This window comes from Erpetoichthys calabaricus, chromosome 11 (assembly GCF_900747795.2).
Source record: "Erpetoichthys calabaricus chromosome 11, fErpCal1.3, whole genome shotgun sequence".
NCBI lineage: Eukaryota > Metazoa > Chordata > Cladistia > Polypteriformes > Polypteridae > Erpetoichthys > Erpetoichthys calabaricus.
In genome coordinates this window covers 121,473,504-121,493,385 of record NC_041404.2, presented here as the reverse complement: position 1 = coordinate 121,493,385, position 19,882 = coordinate 121,473,504, and the positions used below count along the sequence as shown (strand labels likewise).

The 19,882-nt window shown below is 39.2% G+C and overlaps 1 protein-coding gene across 1 annotated transcript in view; it reads left to right on the top strand.

The window, feature by feature from the left end:
- The window catches only part of LOC127529729 (uncharacterized), a 455,734-nt gene extending 438,089 nt beyond the window's left edge, over nucleotides 1-17,645 (top strand). The window contains exon 2 of the mRNA XM_051934321.1: nucleotides 17,180-17,645. The gene's annotated coding sequence lies outside the window, so the exon portion shown is untranslated. The remainder of the gene's footprint in view (nucleotides 1-17,179) is intronic.
- The last annotated feature ends 2,237 nt before the right edge of the window (nucleotides 17,646-19,882 follow it).

Here is a 19,882-nt window from a genome sequence, read left to right as displayed (position 1 = left end):
TTTATGCTGGGGGAGATAACAGGCATTTGATACACTTTTATGCTGATTTTGCTGACTTTGGAGTTACCCTGGATGGAGCACCCGTCTTAAATAATCATCATTATTACATAATCATTAATTATTATTAGATTGCTAGTTTGATTTCTAATTTCACTTGGTTAGTAAACTCATGTACCATCTTAAATTTTGTAATAGCTTATGTTGGGGTTGTACTATCTGAATAATTAACTTCACCTTAACAACAGCCAACCTTCCAGTTTCCCAAATGATAAGAACCTGTTTTACATGCTGTTCTTGTTTTCAGTCCCCAGAGTGGTTTTTCCAGTCCTGCTAATTTGTTCAGACCTATTCCTAAATTACAAATGTAAATAAACTGCACATTTTTAGGTCAATGAAACAGAGTTCAGAACAAGCATGTAAGAAGATGTGAAAATCAATATAAAACATTTTTGAAATGGAGCACACATTTACATAGGTCAAGACATTTTTACTAAGAGTGAAAAACCAAAATACAACAGGAAAGTGCTATGCTAAGATAATTCAGTTATCAATGTGTCTGTGGTTTTTTTGTGATGATGACATGTTCTTGTGTGAAAATTCACAGAGAATGAGAGACATTGTACTTAATGTTCACAAGATACCTTTGAAGCCACATTTAAAGTCATAGTCAGGTGTGGTGTTGCTGCTGTTTAAGTAAATAAAACCATTCTTTTCCGTGACCTAGAAGGTAAACAAAGATGGAATCAAAATTCACAGTTGAGGTGAACAGGGAAGGCTGAACAGAAATCAGGATGGACTGAGAATGAAATAAACAGCCTGTGTTGTTGGTTTGGTAGCAATGCTCAGTTTTAAGTCACTTTTAGACAATCAGGTAGGAGTCTTGGGTTTAGTAGCCACTATAAGCAAGCATGGGAGACTTACCTACTGTATGTCCTTTATTTTTTCCAATATGATATGACATGGGGGTGTGCCACTAGTGGCTATCTCATAGCATAAGCTTTTCCATTTCTCTTATCTGGAAAACGTCATCACAAAGACAAAAGACCAGAGTATGTGCTGTAACTAAGATTATACCTTATCTGTGGGCATGAAACAAATGGAACTGTGCAAAGTACACAATAAGTGCAAATTTCACTTATACCAACAGAAATTTCAGACAAGAAGACAGAAAAAGTGGCAGCTGAGAAAAAAAGTAAATAAGAGGCCATCCTGGTAAGCTGGAATAAAATCCGTGCTATTGTACACTTCAGGCTTCTAATGAAGTTTTATTATCCATTAACATGTTACACAATACAATACAGTAATTCAATGATAGCGGAGTGACAATTTGAAGTTCTTCCTAGTATCACTGCCACATAGTTCCAGAGACCTGGATTCAATTCTCAACTTCTACTGGGTTGAACTTGTACATTCTCCCCATGTTTATCTGGGTTTTTTGTCAGCGCTTCTCATTCTTCCATATCTCACACATACTTTTCCATCTACAGTTAGGTCCACAAATATTTGGACAGAGACAACTTTTTTCAAATTTTGGTTCTGTATATTACCACAATGAATTTGAAATGAAACAACTCAGATGCAGCTGAAGTGCAGACTTTCAGTTTTAATTCAGTGTGAAAAACAAAACAATTGCATAAAAATGTGAGGCAACTAAAGCATTTTTTAACACAATCCCTTCCTTTCAGGGCCTCAGAAGTAATTGGACAAACTAAATAAATGGAAATAAAATGTTCATTTCCAATACTTGGTTGAAAACCCTTTGCTGGCAATGACAGCCTGAAGTCTTGAACTCATGGACATCACCAGATGCTGGGTTTCCTCCTTTTTAATGCTCTGCCAGGCCTTTACTGGAGTGGCTTTCAGTTGCTGTTTGTTTGTGGGCCTTTCTGTCTGAAGTTTAGTCTTCAACAAGTGAAATGCATGCTCAATTGGGTTAAGATCAGGTGACTGACTTGGCCATTCAAGAATTTTCCACTTCTTTACTTTAAGAAACTCCTGGGTTGCTTTGGCTGTATGTTTTGGGTCATTGTCCATCTGTATCATGAAATGCCGCCCAATCTATTTGACTGCATTTAGCTGGATTTGAGCAGACAGTATGTCTCTGAACACCTCAGAATTCATTCGGCTGCTTCTGTCCTGTGTCACATCATCAATAAACACTAGTGTCCCAGTGCCACTGGCAGCCATGCACGCCCAAGCCATCACACTGCCTCCACCGTGTTTTACAGATGATGTGGTATGCTTTGGATAATGAGCTGTTCCACGCCTTCTCCATACTTTTTTCTTGCCATCATTCTGGTAGAGGTTGATCTTGGTTTCATCTGTCCAAAGAATGTTTTTCCAGAACTGTGCTGGCTTTTTTAGATGTTCTTTAGCAAAGTCCAATCTAGCCTTTCTATTCTTGAGGTTTATGAGTGGCTTGTACCTTGCAGTGCACCCTTTGTATTTACTTTCATGCAGTCTTCTCTTTATGGTAGACTTGGATATCGATACGCCTACCCCATGGAGAGTGTTGTTCACTTGGTTGGCTGTTGTGAAGGGGTTTCTCTTCACCATGGAAATGATTCTGCAATCATCCACCACTGTTGTCTTCCGTGGACATCCAGGTCTTTTTGCGTTGCTGAGTTCACCAGTGCTTGCTTTCTTTCTCAGGATGTACCAAACTGTAGATTTTGCCACTCGTAATATTGTAGCAATTTCTCGGATGGGTTTTTTCTGTTTTCGCAGCTTAAGGATGGCTTCTTTCACCTGTATGGAGAGCTCCTTTGACCGCATGTTGTCTGTTCACAGCAAAATCTTCCACATGCAAGCACCACACCTCAAATCAACTCCAGGCCTTTTATCTGCTTAATTGATAATGACATAACGACGGACTTGCCCACACCTGCCCATGAAATAGCCCTTGAGTCAATTGTCCAATTACTTTTGAGCCCCTGAAATGAAGGGATTGTGTTATAAAAATGCTTTAGTTGCCTCACATTGTTATGCAATCGTTTTGTTCACCCCACTGAATTAAAGCTGAAAGTCTGCACTTCAACTGCATCTGAGTTGTTTCATTTAAAATTCATTGTGGTAATGTACAGAAACAAAATTAGAAAAAAGTTGTCTCTGTCGAAATATTTGTGGACCTAACTGTATATTGTTCTAATAGGAGTGAATGTGTGATTTGTTGGCGCTGGTGTAGACTATGCCTCCTGCAACCTTGGAAAGTGAAGAGTGTCACGTATCCACGTCTGACAGACACCTTCAGGGCACATCCAAAGAAACGGGATGAGAGGGAGAGCTACTGCTAACAGTATCGTCTTTTATCTCTTCCTCAGCAGTGAGAAGACATCTCTTGAGGTCAACTAACCCCACCCCTTCCACCACAGACAGCTATAGGGTGCTCATTTGTACCTAGACAAACCTATAGGATGGAACTCTGAGATCCCTACTTGTTATAAGAGCTGTTACTTTGAGATCTTGAGAGATAGATTTAAGTTCTATTTTTGCACCCAAGAGTGCCTGTTTTGCAATTTGTTTTCACAAATCAAAAGGGGCGATCTAGCTGGCACCCCAACACTTTATACGGGTTCCTGTACTCCTTCCACCCACACAGTGAGTTAGTTCAGAAAATGGGTGTGTGCCTTCCATTGCTGATGGTGATATTCAAGATGTCTTACAAGACCTTGATGCATTAAAACAGTTTAGAGGTATTGTTTACCACTGAAGCACAGGCAGTTTAAGTGACTTGGTAAAAGTCACACTATGAGTCAGAGACGGAAATTTAGCCAGCAGCCTTGAAGTGTAGAGTTCAGTGGTGGAGTGGTTAAGGCATTGAGCTGCTTGAAACTGAAAAATGAACACACTTGAGAATTTTGTCTTTTGAATTCTGTAAATATCAAAGAGAAAAAAAGTGTGTGAATATAGTTAGTGGGTATAAATTAATTTTGACCATGTAATGGATAAAGTAGTTTCAGACAATGAATGGATGGACAAAAACTGTGAATATGATTTTTTATTAGCTTGTCATATTTGTTAGTTTAAGCTAATTTCCTTATAATATTGCATGGGTATGAAATATATGATACATTGCATTTGTTAATTTATACAAAACAAACACATCCATCCCTATAACTTTCTTATTCAGTGTAAGTCTATCAGGAGCTAGTGTCTGTTTGGGATAATTAAGGCAGAAGTCACTCAATGGACAGGCCACCTGTCCATAACAGAGCACCCTTGTGCACATTTTAGCATTTATGGACTGCTCTCCTGATCTGTGATGCAGTCAGTAATGGTAACTACTGTGCCACAATAAACACACTCAGAACAGTACAAATCAATGGATAAGCTGAAGCAAGACAGCAGCTTATTAAAATAAACTTTAGTTGTGTGCTTCTGGTTTGGGGAGATATAATGATAAAAATAATGACATTATACTTTTTTAAATAAACATGTTTTCAGATTCTGTACTAAGCAGTAGCTGGACTGCCAGCATAATTTTTCAGGCTACAGTGAGCAGACATTACTCACAATATTGGGCCTTCATTCCCTGAATTAAGTAAAAACCTTTTTATTTTTGTATCTTGCACTATCCATTTTTTGATTTTTATATTTTTTTATTTTATATCTTGTAATTGCCATAATGAACTGCACTTTTCTTGCACAGAAGGTATTTAACTGATGTTAGACTGACAAAAGATTACAATTTTCTTGTCCCACTTTGACACATATTTGTTCAAATGCTGAAGCTCGTCAGCCTTATGCACAATAAGACAACTGAGAAGTTGTTATGCCCAATCAGAAATGGTGTAGCTGATGTGCTATTTTGGATTCATAAGTGTAGATTCTAATTGCTGTCTGTATGGCTGATGGTCTGCTTTACAATCCTCGGAATTTGGTCATTGTCACACTTTATAAGACTTAGGATTCTATAGTTACAGATCACAAGTAACTTGTACTCATAACATTAATAATACATCCAGACTGATGTCCAGTATGTTGTATTGTTCTCTTTTGTTGCATGTTGTTATCATGCATTAAACAATTTTGCTGTCAGTTTCATCCATGCTTTTTATAACCCTATTCAGTGTTTAATTGGTAAAATAAGTGGAGAAGTCAGTCAGTCATTTTCTAACCTGCTTAGTCCTGAACAGGGTCCTGGGGGGTGCTGGTGTCTATCCCAGCTAGCATAGAGCACAAGGCAGGAACAAACCCTGAACAGAGCACCAGTCCATTTCAGGGTGAAAACACCCACACTCCAACCACACATTAGGGCCATTTTAGGATCGCCAGTTCACCTAACCTGCATGTCTTTGGACTGTGTGAGGAAACTGGAGCACCCAAAGGAAATCTATGCCGACATGGAGAGAGCATGCAAACTCCACACAGTGAAGACCCAGGATGCAGTACTCCAGTACTTCTGCAGTACTGCAGTGTAACATATACATAAACACAGGACAAGTGAAGAATTATACTATATTATAAATCAATAATAGTAGATAATAAATCAATAAATAAATTAAAAAGTAGATCATAAATTGATATAGATAGCAATAAATAACAACTAATAATAAAAACAACAGTAGTAACAAATGTACTACATATAAATTGACTACTATGAACAGATCTGAAGGGAACGGGTAGCACAAAATTCAGAGTCTGGACAGCCAAGGGGTAGAAGCTGTTGCAGAACAGGTTTGGATATTATAGTACCTTCTGCCAGATGTAAGTAGATCAAACAGACCATGGAGCATGTGGGAGTAGTCCTCCACAATGCTGTAGGCTTTGCAGATGCAAAAGGTGTTTTTAATAGAAGGTAGAGAGGTCACAATGATCTTTTCTGTTGTGTTTACTATCTGTTGTACAACCTTGCAGTCAGAGACATTGCAGATCCCAAACCAGACAGTGATGCAACTGGTCAGAACACTCGCGATGGTGCCCCTGTAGAATATGGGGAGGATGAGGGAAGATAAGCTTGCCTTTCTCAGCCTTCATGGCAACTGATGTGATATTAATTGACCAAGTTTGGCCAGCTGCCAGGTTCACACCAAAAAATTTGGTGCACTTGGCCGATTCCATGGCTAAGCCCCCAATGTGCAGTGAGGGATGGACAGCATGGGCCTTTCTAAAGTCAGCAGTCATTTCTTTCATCTTGTAGACATTAAGAGACAGATTGCTGTACTTGCTCCAGTCTGACAAACATTGTACGTCCAGCCTGTAAGCTGACTCATCTTCAATGATGATGACACCCACCCCTGCTGTGTTGTCAGCAAAAGTAATGACATTGCTAGAGCTGTATGAAGCCATAAAGTCCTAAGTCAGCAGAGTGAAGTTCAGTACACAGTACACAGCTGTTTGGGGTTTGGGCACCAGTGCCCAGCATAATGATGTTGGAGGTGACATTTTCGATGCAGAGTATTTAGTGTCTTTCTGTCAGGAAATCCAGGATCCAGTTTTGTATTGTACCCTACTAGACTGAAAGTCCCTATGAGTCTCTGAGGTATGATGTTGTTGAATGCTGAACTGAAGTCTATTAACAGCTTTCTAGCATAAGTGTCTGTTTTGTCTAGATGGAACATGGACATATGAAAACTAGATGATGTGGCATCCATAGTGGAACAGTTTGAATGGCAGGCAAATTGGAGAGAGTCATGTGATGTTGGAAGTCCAGCTTTCAGGTGGCCCAAAACTAGCCTGTCAAAGCACTTCATGATGACCAATGTGAGAGCAATAGGGTAATAGACACTGAGGAAAAACACAGAGGACTTGTTCAGAATGGGTGTTAAGGTGGTGGTTTTGAAGCACCTCAGAATGACTGCCAGCCTCAGGGAAATATTGAATATGCCTATAAAGATCAATTTTAAGAACTTTTTGATCATTTGATGCATGGCATGTGTTGATGTCCTAAATGTGTGATAATGTGGTCACAGCATTTTATCAGGACTCCAGAAGGAAAATTCTGAACACGTTTTAAAGAAACACTGCAATATTCCTAGAAACAGGAGATTAAAACAATATATGGTACTACCACATCTAATCTAGACAGGTGATGCTTTCAAGATAAAGAGATGAACCGTTGACTATTGGAAATAAATTGATTGATTTGATTCCTAAGCTTTTCTATGAGGAAAATAGAACCATTTAATGAGGAATTTAAAAAAATCTATGATATTCCAAGAGAAGTATTTTAATTTTCTTTGTTTTTAAGCTACATGAGGTTTGCAAGAAATCTTTTCTATGGTGGATTTGTATTCAGAAAATATTTTGCATAGATCATATGAGAGGAACATGAGACTATGCTGATGAATGAGATAACCTGTTGCAAGCATGCCGATTTTACAAAAAAGAGGATTAAGTAAAAAGACCTTTGAGGAGCATTGGGGAATGGGGGTGGGAGGTTGGGGGGTGGGATTCACCATTAACAGAAACTGTGTATAACCAGTAGGACAAGATGACCCCCTAGTGATAAGAAGTTTATTTCAAACATCTTTTGATATTTACTGCTCGGCTGCTCATGAAAAGGCAGAACAGGCTTAGTCTAGCCATCTCTGAATCTAAAAGGCTTTATGTTCAGTTCGGCATCAGTAAGCTTCCACTTTCCTGCTGTCATGGCTCCAGGCCTATGCAAACATGCTTTAAGGGCACTGTGAGGCCATGAGGAAAGCAAGTCACCAGAGGAAGATCACTCAGTTTCTGCTGTAAAACTTTAGTGTCCCCAAAATCCCATCCAAGCTTGTTAATGGAAAGGTTCTGCATGGCTTACATTATGCATATATAACATATCATTTAGGGTCATGGTGACAGCAAACAATTTTCTTATCTAGAGTTGATACCTAACCCTGACTTAATTATTTTTTCATTCTCTGGTTTCTGCACTCATCAGAAGAGCTGTTCATAAACTGAAATCTGTTTATCTTCCCATGATAAAAGGCAAACATGACAATCTGTGCAATAAAATATCCAGACACAAATATCAAATTTATCATTCACTGGGAAATGTCAACAAGCAGCCAAGTACCAAGCGACAGAATGAAAGCTTACCTTCAGTATCAGAATATTGTTCATAAGAAACCTATCTGCAGCTCTACTCACACAAATCAGAAAGCTTCAGCTCCCGCCTGATTTCACTGAAACAGTCTGCTTGTTTTTTCTGAGCTGTATTTCACAAAAAGGTAGCGGAAACTAGGAGACTGCTGTTGTCATTTCTGCAACTTGACTAACAAGTCCTGTTTATCAGAAAACTCAGATTCCTCTTCCTGAGGTACTTATTGCTAAAAACGTCCTTTCTGGGTAAACTTCTTTCCACAAAATGTGATCAGTTTTGTAAATCTATCACTAATAACTGGATGCCTTGCTCTGAAACTTGTAAAATGTCATTAAAAAGTATAAAATATTGATGACACACTTAAGAAATGCAGTGGTAATTTTAAATTTAATGACATACTTATTATTACTTTAAACTCTCAGCTGATATTTCTGTTCTAAGCAAAATTCTATTCAAATGTTTTGATGTCATGATGAACTTGCCTCGCATTGCTAATGACAAATGTGTTTTAAGATTTTTCCAGTAAGGAAGACAGAAGTTTCAAGAAAACAAGAGTAGAAATGTGTCAGTAATAAGAATTTCAGTGTACTCTATACACAAGGCAACAGTCCATCTTAATAAAAGGATATGTGTCTGTGTGTCTGTCTGTGTGACTGTCTGATTGCGTTGTCTCTGTCTTTTAAAAAGATGGTGCATTACAAACATTTTTAGTAATAGAATGCATTGCATTTGTCATTCCAAAAGATGTTGTGTCACAAACATTAACACTTCTTTTATGAATCCCATTCCACATGGCGTACAACAGAGACATATTGATTACATGGTGCACTGCAAACATTAACACTGAGGTCTATGTTGATTACTCAGATTTCAATCCATCTTAGGCGAGTAGCACAGCTAGTGACCTTATAAATGTACAACACAACATTATCAAAGCCACATAACCAAGGTTTCAAGCATTCTATGGCAGCAGCGATGAGCATAGGTTAGGCAAGAGAGGACAATAGCCCATCATACAGCTTACTCACATAAACACCCACACAGGGCTAGTTTTGTTTCAACAACTCACTTAACCAGCACATCTTTGGGAACGTGAGAGGAAAACCCACACAGACAGAACACGATTCAGGAATCAAACTGCTGGATCTGTAAAACAATATCACTAATATGGCAGACTGATTCTGACAGCAGAGTCAGATAATAAAACCACAAAATTACATTAGAAGGTCACTGCAAAATATAAATCCTTTAATGAAGAGAAATATTTAAATTTTAGTGCCATGACATGGCAAATTAGTATTTATAGATATCATTAATTTCTGAGTGAAGTAAATGAAGGCTTTAAAGTAAATCTATCAAGATATTTGAAATGTTATTTTGAATTTTAAGATATCTTGAAACCACTTTCTCTTTAGTCTAAAACTTTGACAATTGAGTAATTCTGAGAGACATACTGAAAGTGATAACAATAGACTAAAAATGTTTTTTTCTTTTTATAAAACATTTCAAATTAATTACGGATCTTATAAAAAGGATATATAGTGGTCTGAATGCAACTTAACATGTATGTCAGGCAAAATGTTAATTTGGTTTGTGGAATAAGCAGGCATAGGACATGAATGGATAGACGTTGTATTCTAATACTCTCTATAAGCCTTCTTGTGTTTTCCAGCACAGCTATGATTGTGACACATGCTCAAGTATTCCTTGTAACTTAGCACAGCATGATGGTGACAAGTGGTACTGCAAGCTTACTGGCCGAAACCTGAAACCATTCATTCTGTTTAGAAACTTGTGCATGAATTCCTGGTGAGGTATTCCATATTTTTACAAAGCTAGAGTTCAAATTGAGTCTCTAAATACTGCCCACTTGGTGGTGTTGCTTTCTAAGAGCTATTATGAAGTTAAATCAGATTCCTTTCAGTACCTTATCTTCTTGCTAGGTAATTATGACCCCTGTCAAGTTGTGATCATGGCAAGTACAGTTTGTCATATGAATGTGTTGCCTAATCACTACAAGCTCATGACACTACATTGCTCAATGTCTGCTCCCTGTTTTAAATGCTTTTTCATTAGGGTATTTTGTAGAATACTCAAAACAGAGACCCCAAAAAAATCCCAAAATATTTAAAGTTAAGATTTTCTTATCATTAAAAAATACTCAGTACAAAGCTTATGAAAGCTCAACTAAGTGACACTAGCATTAAACTATTGCTCCCCTTTAGAGAACTACTACTAATTCTTAATTTGAAGGTCCCTGTCATTAAGGCAGAACAAGCTTCAAAACAGCAACACTTTGTAATCCTCTGAAAAAAATGTTATGAAGAAGACAACTGACAATGGCACACAAACAAAGTCTTGCCTAAGAGCAAATTCTGGTTAAAATGCAATGTTAAAGGCCTAAAAATAAAAAAGATAACTTAGACACATTTTGGGAACTCAGTTTAAACTTTAGAAATTGCAAAATTAACTTGCTGACCCAACACATTCAAATTTCTGACAGCTGGCCTATACGAAGTATATAAAATATCTAGGATAAGTTCCTCATATGTAGGCTACAGTTTAAGTAACCTTTACATCTCAAAATGTTTCATAACCTATCAAATGTCATTAAAAAGTAATCATACCACAAAATGTACTCTTTATAAGTACCGTATAATTGCATTTTATTTATTCATTCATTCATGATCCAACCCGCTATATCCTAACTACAGGGTCACGGGGGTCTGCTGGAGCCAATCCCAGCCAACACAGGGCGCAAGGGCAGGAAACAACCTGTATCTGAAGCAATCTATAGCAAAAACAGAAATATTTCTAAATGTCTTATAAATGTAAAAATCATGCTGCTGTGCTTTTCTGAATGTAGAATAAAAGAAAAATAGTATCTGCCAATTAAATGAGCTCAGATTTATCAAGTGTTGTCACTGATTAGGAATCTGGTTGGAACAAAAACCTGCAGCCACAGGGGGGCCATAGGACCAAGTTTGGGAAACATTGGTCAATACCAAGAGATCTTAGCACAAAAATCAGCATAGAAGAAAAAAAAAACAAACCAGAGCTCAAAAACATAAATGAATAAAAGCAAAGAAGGGATTTATTAAATTATTACTAAGCCCCTGCTTGCCATGCTTTGTTGGTAGCATGTTCATTTTTATTAAGTAAACAGAAAAAGATATAGGCAAAGCACAGGATAGGGATGAATACCAGGGGCCTCATGATATAATGCCATGTGTGGAATTCACACTACAATATGACATAAGCACAAAAGTGGAAATGTGCGTACGCACAAAAAAATCCAGATGCATAAATCTGTGCGAACGTCAGCTTCCACGTTCTTCTGCTCCATAAATCCCAGTCAGCATGAAAAGTAATGCACGTGCACGCGCCTGCTGCCCCGCCCCAACTCCTCCCAGAATTACGCCTCTTTGAATATGCAAATCAATATAAACAGCCCTTAAGCTCAGCCTTCTGTGAAAAGGCAATGGCAAAAGCAAGAGGGAAAATAGAAGAATTTCAGCGAATACCAAGTGGAGGCAAGGTAAAACATACTATTTGCTGGTTTAAACAGTGGTATAAACAACAAAAGGAAGTTGATCGAGTGACATAGTGTGTCGGAGAAACTCAAAAGCTCAGGTTCACAAAGTCGCACAGTGCCCGAAATAAAAAAGTTGTCACATATCAAAGTTGCCATGAAAAAGCGAGTCATAGCCCACCGTCTGAGTGTCATATGAAAGCTTATTAGGGGACAGAGAACCTCCAATTCCTGTCCTTACTTTTCTTTCTCCAAATACCCAATCACCACACAATCAGCTCTGTAATAGACGTTTAGCCATCTGTAAGCTTAGAAAGCCGATTCTTCAAAACTTTTAAGGAACATTAAAATATCTTTGTAGTACGTGTTTAATTATTCTATCCATCTATCCTTTCAGTGTTGCATCAGCACCAGCAAGAATACAGCGCAAGGCAGGAACAATCCGTGAACAGAGTGCCAGCAGCTCGCTAGCGCTGCAGCACCGTGTAAAGTTTTATCTGTATAATATAATAAACATATTTACTTTATAAAGTGGCTCAGGTTGTGCAATATTATAACTGAATCGCAAGTTTACAGTGAGGTAATTGTACTTATAAGTACAAACAGTTCTACAAGGAACACTTGATGGACTGATTGAGTGCGTTTAGAGTTCTTGGGATGAAACTGTTTCTGAACTGTGAGGTCAGTACAGGAAAGGCTCTGAAGTGTTTTTCATATGAGAGCAGTTCAATAGACAGCATGGCTGAGGCAGCGTGTGCTTGATGCTGTATACTGATAATTCTTTTTAATTCTCTCTAATTCTCAGCAGCTGTAAATCTGTGATTCCCCACTCAGATACAGTGATATAAATACTCCGAGTGGTGCAGTGAGAGTAATATGGAAAAAGATGATCCGATGTGGCAACACCTAACAGGAGCAGCTGAAAGAAGAAGAAGAAGAAGAAGGTGCAGTGAGAGTAACAACGATAAAGCAGTTGGAATAGTTTGACCATTCTGTGGACCATTATATTGTTACAGGTTAATTACAATTAGATGTATTAAACTAATAAACAATATGTGGTTAATTTCAGTGTATTTATAAAGCCCGTCATGGATTTGAATCTAAAAAAGAATGGGTAACCACACAGGAACAGTAGCACTGCTTTGATGCTGGGTGCCGCCAGTCTGCAAAACCGAAAGGAAAACTTGCGTACGACAGGGTATGAGCTACAGTGAAAATGTGCGTGGCTTTACACCAAGTTTAGGTTTTATCCATCGCGATTTGAACATGGAAATGTTCTTACGCAACATTTTTTTGAGTACTAACTGTTTATACATGAGGCCCCAGGAGATCAAAAGCACAGCAACAAAAAACAAAACGAGTGACAAGTATCAGAATCAAAAAGGTTCAAAAGCAAAAGGTAAAAACTGAAAGAGAGAATAAGGTCACCAAAAAGGTTTTTAAAATAAAGTTATTTTTAGAAAATCTTTTTAGGTATTATGGCCTTTTATAACACTGAAGTGGTTCTAACAATGGGAGTATAAAATGGTGCCACCCAATAATAAACAAATATGGCAGTGAAAACAGCTCAGATAAATTATGAAACCAAAACATTTTTACATAATGAAAATAATGATATCAAAAATGGATTCTTTGGTCCAGATATCGCTGAAACAAATGTTATTATGTTGAAAAAGAACTTTGAAAGAGGCAAAAAAGTGTAAAAAGACCAAAATTCCAAACACTGCTTAAATGCGAATAAAATTCACTGCACTGTATGTTTTGAATTGATACAACTGGAAGAGTTAAATATTTCTTAGAGGAGAAGAAAAAAAGTAGTCTACAAAACCAAGCAGGGGTCGAATGATTTTTTCGACAAACCATAAGACTTGCCAGAAATCAAAATCAAACAATAAAACATAATCAAAATTAATCAAAACCAGAAAAGAACACTTATTTAGATTTTCAGAAGATATTTAGATATTTTCAAAGTGAGTGGCTATCTTGTATATAGTCACACTGTTTGTGCTTAACAGCCATGCAGCATTAGAGTGACCAGACACACAAAATGGCAGGACCCAAACAGCAAACAAACAAAATGAGGATGCTTATGAAAAAAAAAGTTTACACAAAATGGAATCACCAAATAATTTTACAGTGTTTTCAAAAACAAAAGTAAAATTTAGAAGCATTTCAAAATAAATCAAAATATTTAAACATGATTCTGAAACACTGAAAATGGGGGTTATGTGAGAACCAAGTAATTGTCCAACAATAATCAATAGGAAGTAGAGATGGTAAAGCCCAATCCAAATGAAAGATTGAGTTTTATTGTTACATTGTTACACATACAGCTTACCTAAAGCAGATTTTCACTTTGATTATCTCTTTAGTCCTCTCTATCTCCACTTTGAGAATTATGTCACTCTTGAACTTCATTGCCACAAATTAAAGCAAAATCAAACACATTAATGTTTTTCTCCAGATTAAAACTCGTCACAGACTTCAACTGATTGATTGGTGTTATAGAGAATTTCTTACACCCATATTCTGCAGCACTAATTCCTGCATTCCCACATGACTATGTGTGGTATGGTCAATTTATTATATCAATTCAAACTCAGTCTTTCTCCAAACAGATGTACACCTACTCTTCAGCATTCAGTTCATTCAATGAGCTATTCATAAGAATGGAGGAACTGACAATGTTGAAAGAGTCAAGAGTGACTGATAACATTATTTAAAAATAGAGGAGTGGGAGACATATTCAAAATAGAACAAGCACTGTGGCTTGTGAATAAAAATGCAAAAAGACAATGCACAAGGACAGACATAGTGAAAAAGTGTCAAGGTCAAATCCATATGAGCTGAAGACAAACCAAATGTGATAGCATCAGTGAAGAAGATTTGGTTAAATACATGTCAAGTAAATGCCAGGACAATTAACTTGGCATACAACTGATACTGAGAAATGAGTCAGAGACCAAAATGTCAATGGCAGGATGCACCAAACAGTGTTGTGCTGGGCATGTCCAACAGTGTGGCATAACATTTACTATCTTCATGTGCAAGATTTAGAGAGTGCTAGAAATAGACAGCAAATATACCTTGATCAGGCCAGACCAAGTTGCAGAACAGCACATTGCCAACAGACAACAAAACAGCTTGGGATTCTGGTTCTGTACCCCCAGGTACAGAAGTGATCCAGTACCACCCCTTGCAAATGACCATCTATCTGCCACAGCCAGGTGTTACGTGGGTGTCCCCTTGGCCTGGTCCAGCCGCTTGGGTCCTTAACAATGAGGATCCTATGAGCCAGATGAACCTCACGTGGCCGTAGTGTCATAACTGACCCACCCTCACAATGCAGGTAATGTGCCTCATTTGGGACTCCGTAAACAACTGCTCGTACGACACAAAGTCAAGCCAGTGGTACCCAAGGATTCTCTGAAGAGATACAGTACCAAAGGAGTCCAGTCTTTGTCTCAGGTGACTGGATAGCATCCATGTCTCACAACCATACAGCAAAACAGGAAGCACCAGGACTCTAAAGACTTCAACTTTCATCCTTTTGCAAAGATATCGGGAGCACCACACACCCCTTTCCAGTGACCTCATGACCCCTTAGGTCAATAAGGCCTGGATCTTAGTTTTTATCTAGGACACCTGAAAACCCAGGCACTCAGACTCCTCACTCACTCTCAAGAGCCCCAATCAGAGCTGAAGATCACAGCATCATCAGCAAAGTTAAGATCAGTGAATCTTTCTTCACCAACAGATGCCGTTGGACCTCTGGACCCCACAACCCTGCCCAACACCCAGTCCATGCAAGCATTGAACAGAATAGGAGCAAGAACACTCCCCTGATGAACCCCAGAATCAATTGGCAAAAACTCAGAGGTTCTGCCTCAACTCTGCACAGCACTCACAGTACCAGTGCACAGGCCGACTATGATATCCAGCAGATTCCATAAAATCTCAGGATGTCCCACAGTGTGCAGCTTGATTAACTGAGTTGAATGCTTTATGAAAAATCAACAAAGGCTGCATACTTTGATAGTTAGAAAAAAAAAACATGTTCAACACAAAACAGAATGCTTTTCTCACTATTTACACTGGACATTTATTTCGTCAGTCTATATGCATAAACAAACCCAGCCACAGGAGATGCACAAACCAGTGTGTTTCTTCATGCTGGTCCCCAGCCCGGATAAATGAGAAGGGTTACGTCAGGAAGGGCATCTGGTGTAAAATTTTGCCAAATCAATATATGGACAACAATACAAATTTCCATACCAGATCGGTCGAGCCCCGGATTAACAACGACCGCCACCAGTACTGTTAGCCAACAAGGTGCTAGCAGAAATTGGGCTACTGTTGGCCGAAGAAGGAGAAGAAGAGGGGGGAGACGTGTCCGGAGGCAGGAGGAGAGGAGGAAAGTAATGAGAGTGGAACTGAGGGTAGGAACTTTGAATGTTGGCAGTATGACTGGTAAGGGGAGAGAGTTAGCTGATATGATGGAGAGAAGGAAGGTTGATATATTGTGCGTGCAAGAGACTAAATGGAAGGGGAGTAAGGCCAGGTGGATTGGAGGTGGATTCAAATTGTTCTATCATGGTGTGGATGGGAGGAGAAATGGGGTAGGAGTTATTCTGAAGGAACAGTATGTCAAGAGTGTTTTGGAGGTGAAAAGAGTGTCAGGCAGAGTAATGATTATGAAGCTGGAAATTGATTAATGTTGTTAGTGCATATGCACCACAAGTTGGGTGTGCAATGGGTGAGAAAGAAGATTTTTGGAGTGAGTTGGATGAAGTGATGAACAGTGTACCCAAGTGACAGAATGTGTTGATTGGAGCGGATTTCAATGGGCATGTTGGTGAAGGGAACAGTGGAGATGAGGAAGTGATGGGTAGGTATGGTGTCAAGGAGAGGAATGAAGAAGGTCAGAGGATAGTGGATTTTGGCAAAGGATGGACATGGCTGTGGTGAATACGTATTTTAAGAAGAGGGAAGAACATAGGGTTACGTACAAGAGTGGAGGAAGATGCACACAGGTAGATTACATCCTATGCAGAAGAGTTGATCTGAAGGAGATTGAAGACTGCAAAGTGGTGGCAGGCGAAAGTGTAGTTAAGCAGCATAGGATGGTGGTCTGTAGGATGACGTTGGAGATAAAGAAGAGGAAGAGAGTGAGGGCAGAGCCAAGGATCAAATGGTGGATGATGAAAAAGGAAGACTGCAACGTTGAGTTTAGGGAGGAGGTGAGACAGGCACTGGGTGGCATTGAAGAGTTACCAGACAGCTGGGAAAGTACATCAGATGTAGTAAGGGTGACAGCAAGAAGAGTGCTTGGCGTGACATCTAGAAAGAGGAAGGAGGAAAAAGAAACCTGGTGGTGGAATGAGGAAATACAAGAGAGTATACAGAGGAAGAGGATGGCAAAGAAGACGTGGGATAGTCAGAGAGATGCAGAAAGTAGACAAGAGTACAAGGAGATAAGGTGCAAGGTGAAGAGAGAGGTGGCGAAGGCTGAGGAAAAGGCATATGATGAGTTGTATGAGAGGTTGGACACTAAGGAGGGAGAAAAGGACCTGTACTGATTGTCTAGACAGAGGGACTGAGCTGGGAAAGATGTGCAGCAGGTTAGGGTGATAAAGGATGAAGATGGAAACGTACTCACAAGTGAGGAGAGTGTGTTGAGCAGATGGAAAGAGTATTTTGAGAGGCTGATGAATGAAGAGAATGAGAGAGAGAAGAGGTTGGATGATGTAGAGATAGTGAATCAGGAAGTGCAACGGATTAGCAAGGAGGAAGTAAGGACAGCTATAAAGAGGATGAAGAATGGAAAGGCCGTTGGTCCATATAACATACCTGTGGAAGTATGGAGGTGTTTAGGAGAGATGGCAGTGGAGTTTTTAACTAGATTGTTTAATGGAATCTTGGAAAGTGAGAGGATGCCTGAGGAGTGGAGAAGAAGTGTACTGGTGCTGATATTTAAGAATAAGGGGTATGTGCAGGACTGCAGTAACTATAGGGGAATAAAATTGATGAGCCACAGCATGAAGTTACTGGAAAGAGTAATGGAAGCTAGGTTAAGAAGTGAGGTGATGATTAGAGAGCAGCAGTATGGTTTCATGCCAAGAAATAGCACCACAGATGCAGTATTTGCTCTGAGGATGTTGATAGAGAAGTTTAGAGAAGGCCAGAAGAAGTTTCATTGCGTCTTTGTGGACCTGGAGAAAGCATATGACAGGGTGCCTCGAGAGGAGCTGTGGTATTGTATGAGGAAGTCAGGATTGGCAGAGAAGTACGTAAGAGTTGTACAGGATATGTACGAGGGAAGTGTGACAGTGGTGAGGTCTGTAGTAGGAGCGACAGATGCATTCAATGTGGAGGTGGGATTACATCAGGGATCAGCCCTGAGCCCTTTCTTATTTGCAACAGTGATGGAGAGGTTGACAGACGAGATTAGACAAGAGTCCCCATGGACTATGATGTTTGCTGATGACATTGTGATCTGTAGCGATAGTAGGGAGCAGGTTTAGGAGACCCTGGAGAGGTGGAGATATGCTCTAGAGAGGAGAGGAATGAAGGTCAGTAGCAACAAGACAGAATACATGTGTGTAAATGAGAGGGAGGTCAGTGGAATGGTGAGGATGCAGGGAGTAGAGTTGGCGAAGTTGGAGGAGTTTAAATACTGGGGATCAACAGTACAGAGTAATGGGGATTGTAGAAGAGAGATGAAAAAGAGAGTGCAGGCAGGGTGGAATGGGTGGAGAAGAGTGTCAGGAGTAATTTGTGACAGACGAGTATCAGCAAGAGTGAAAGGGAAGGTCTACAGGACGGTAGTGACACAAGCTATGTTATATGGGTTGGAGACGGTGTCACTGACCAGAAAGCAGGAGACAGAGCTGGAGGTAGCAGAGTTAAAGATGCTAAGATTTGCACTGGGTGTGACGAGGATGGATAGGATTAGAAATGAGTACATTAGAGGGTCAGCTCAAGTTGGACAGTTGAGAGACAAAGTCAGAGAGGTGAGATTGCGTTGGTTTGGACATGTGCAGAGGAGAGATGCTGGGTATATTGGGAGAAGGATGCTAAGGATAGATCTGCCAGGGAAGAGGAAAAGAGAAAGGCCTAAGCGAAGGTTTATGGATGTAGTGAGAGAGGACATGCAGGTGATGGGTGTAACAGAACAAGATGCAGAGGACAGAAAGATATGGAAGAAGATGATCTGCTGTGGCAACCCCTAACAGGATCAGCCAAAAGAAGAAGAAGAGGTCTGTATGCATAAACATAACTATCATGCTTGTAGTGAACTGCATCCCATCCAAATGGATATTTCTATATGCTCAATACAACCACAAAGTATTAATGCCATATAGCACTTGTCATGTGTGCTCACTGGAGGATCTCCTTACAGGCTGTGTCAAGATATGTCCAGGACAACAAGATATTTTATCGTTAATATTGTCATCTCCTTCTCTTTCCGCAGTGCCAAGAAACTGCTCAGTGAGAGAAACTGACTCTGCCCCTTCTGGTACCTGGCGGATGTAGCTCCTGGGAAACTGACTGAGCATCAGTGGTTAACCAGCCAATATATTTAGGTTTATTTTTGCCCAGATTTTTCGAAGGCTAATATGCCCAAGGGTGTTTATTTTTGTTGGACTGTAAAAACTAAACAGGATGACCCGGTTGGCACCCCAAATTTTCCTTTTTGTGGAGCTGTTGTTACTGTATAGTCTCTCCTTCCAGGTCTTAAAAACATCATCAGCATCATACAACTTCAATTTGCACTCCTCTTAAATAGTCAGCTTTACCCATCATGAACACAGCGGCAGCATTGCTCAGTTTTAACATATGTTCAGACAAGGAGAAAAGAAGGTAGGACATTTTAAGTTTTATGGAGAAGCAAGGGAAACAACTGTGAAACTGAGCATTGTCATTAGAGGGAAATGAGTAAGAATTATCACAAGAAGTGATGAGCAAGGTTCAGATTACTGTGTATATATGATTAAATTAACATTAGTTTGGCTTTAAAGAAGTTAATCTTTAAGCATTAAAAATGACACAGATGTCTGTTTTTTTGGAAAACATCAATTCTAATTCAGTCTTAATTTTTTATGCTGCAAAATAACATCTCTGTACATAAACTGAGCTAAAATCAAAACCAAATTTCAACTGCTGAAGAATTTATGAAGGTCTGGTACACTTACAGGTAAGAACTTTTTTTTTTTCATTTTTGTCTAAAGAACCAATTAATGATATCAGAACACAGTGGACAGCGACAACAGGATACCAAAACTCATCAATCTCCCCAACCCCGTCAGAAATGATTGCTAAAA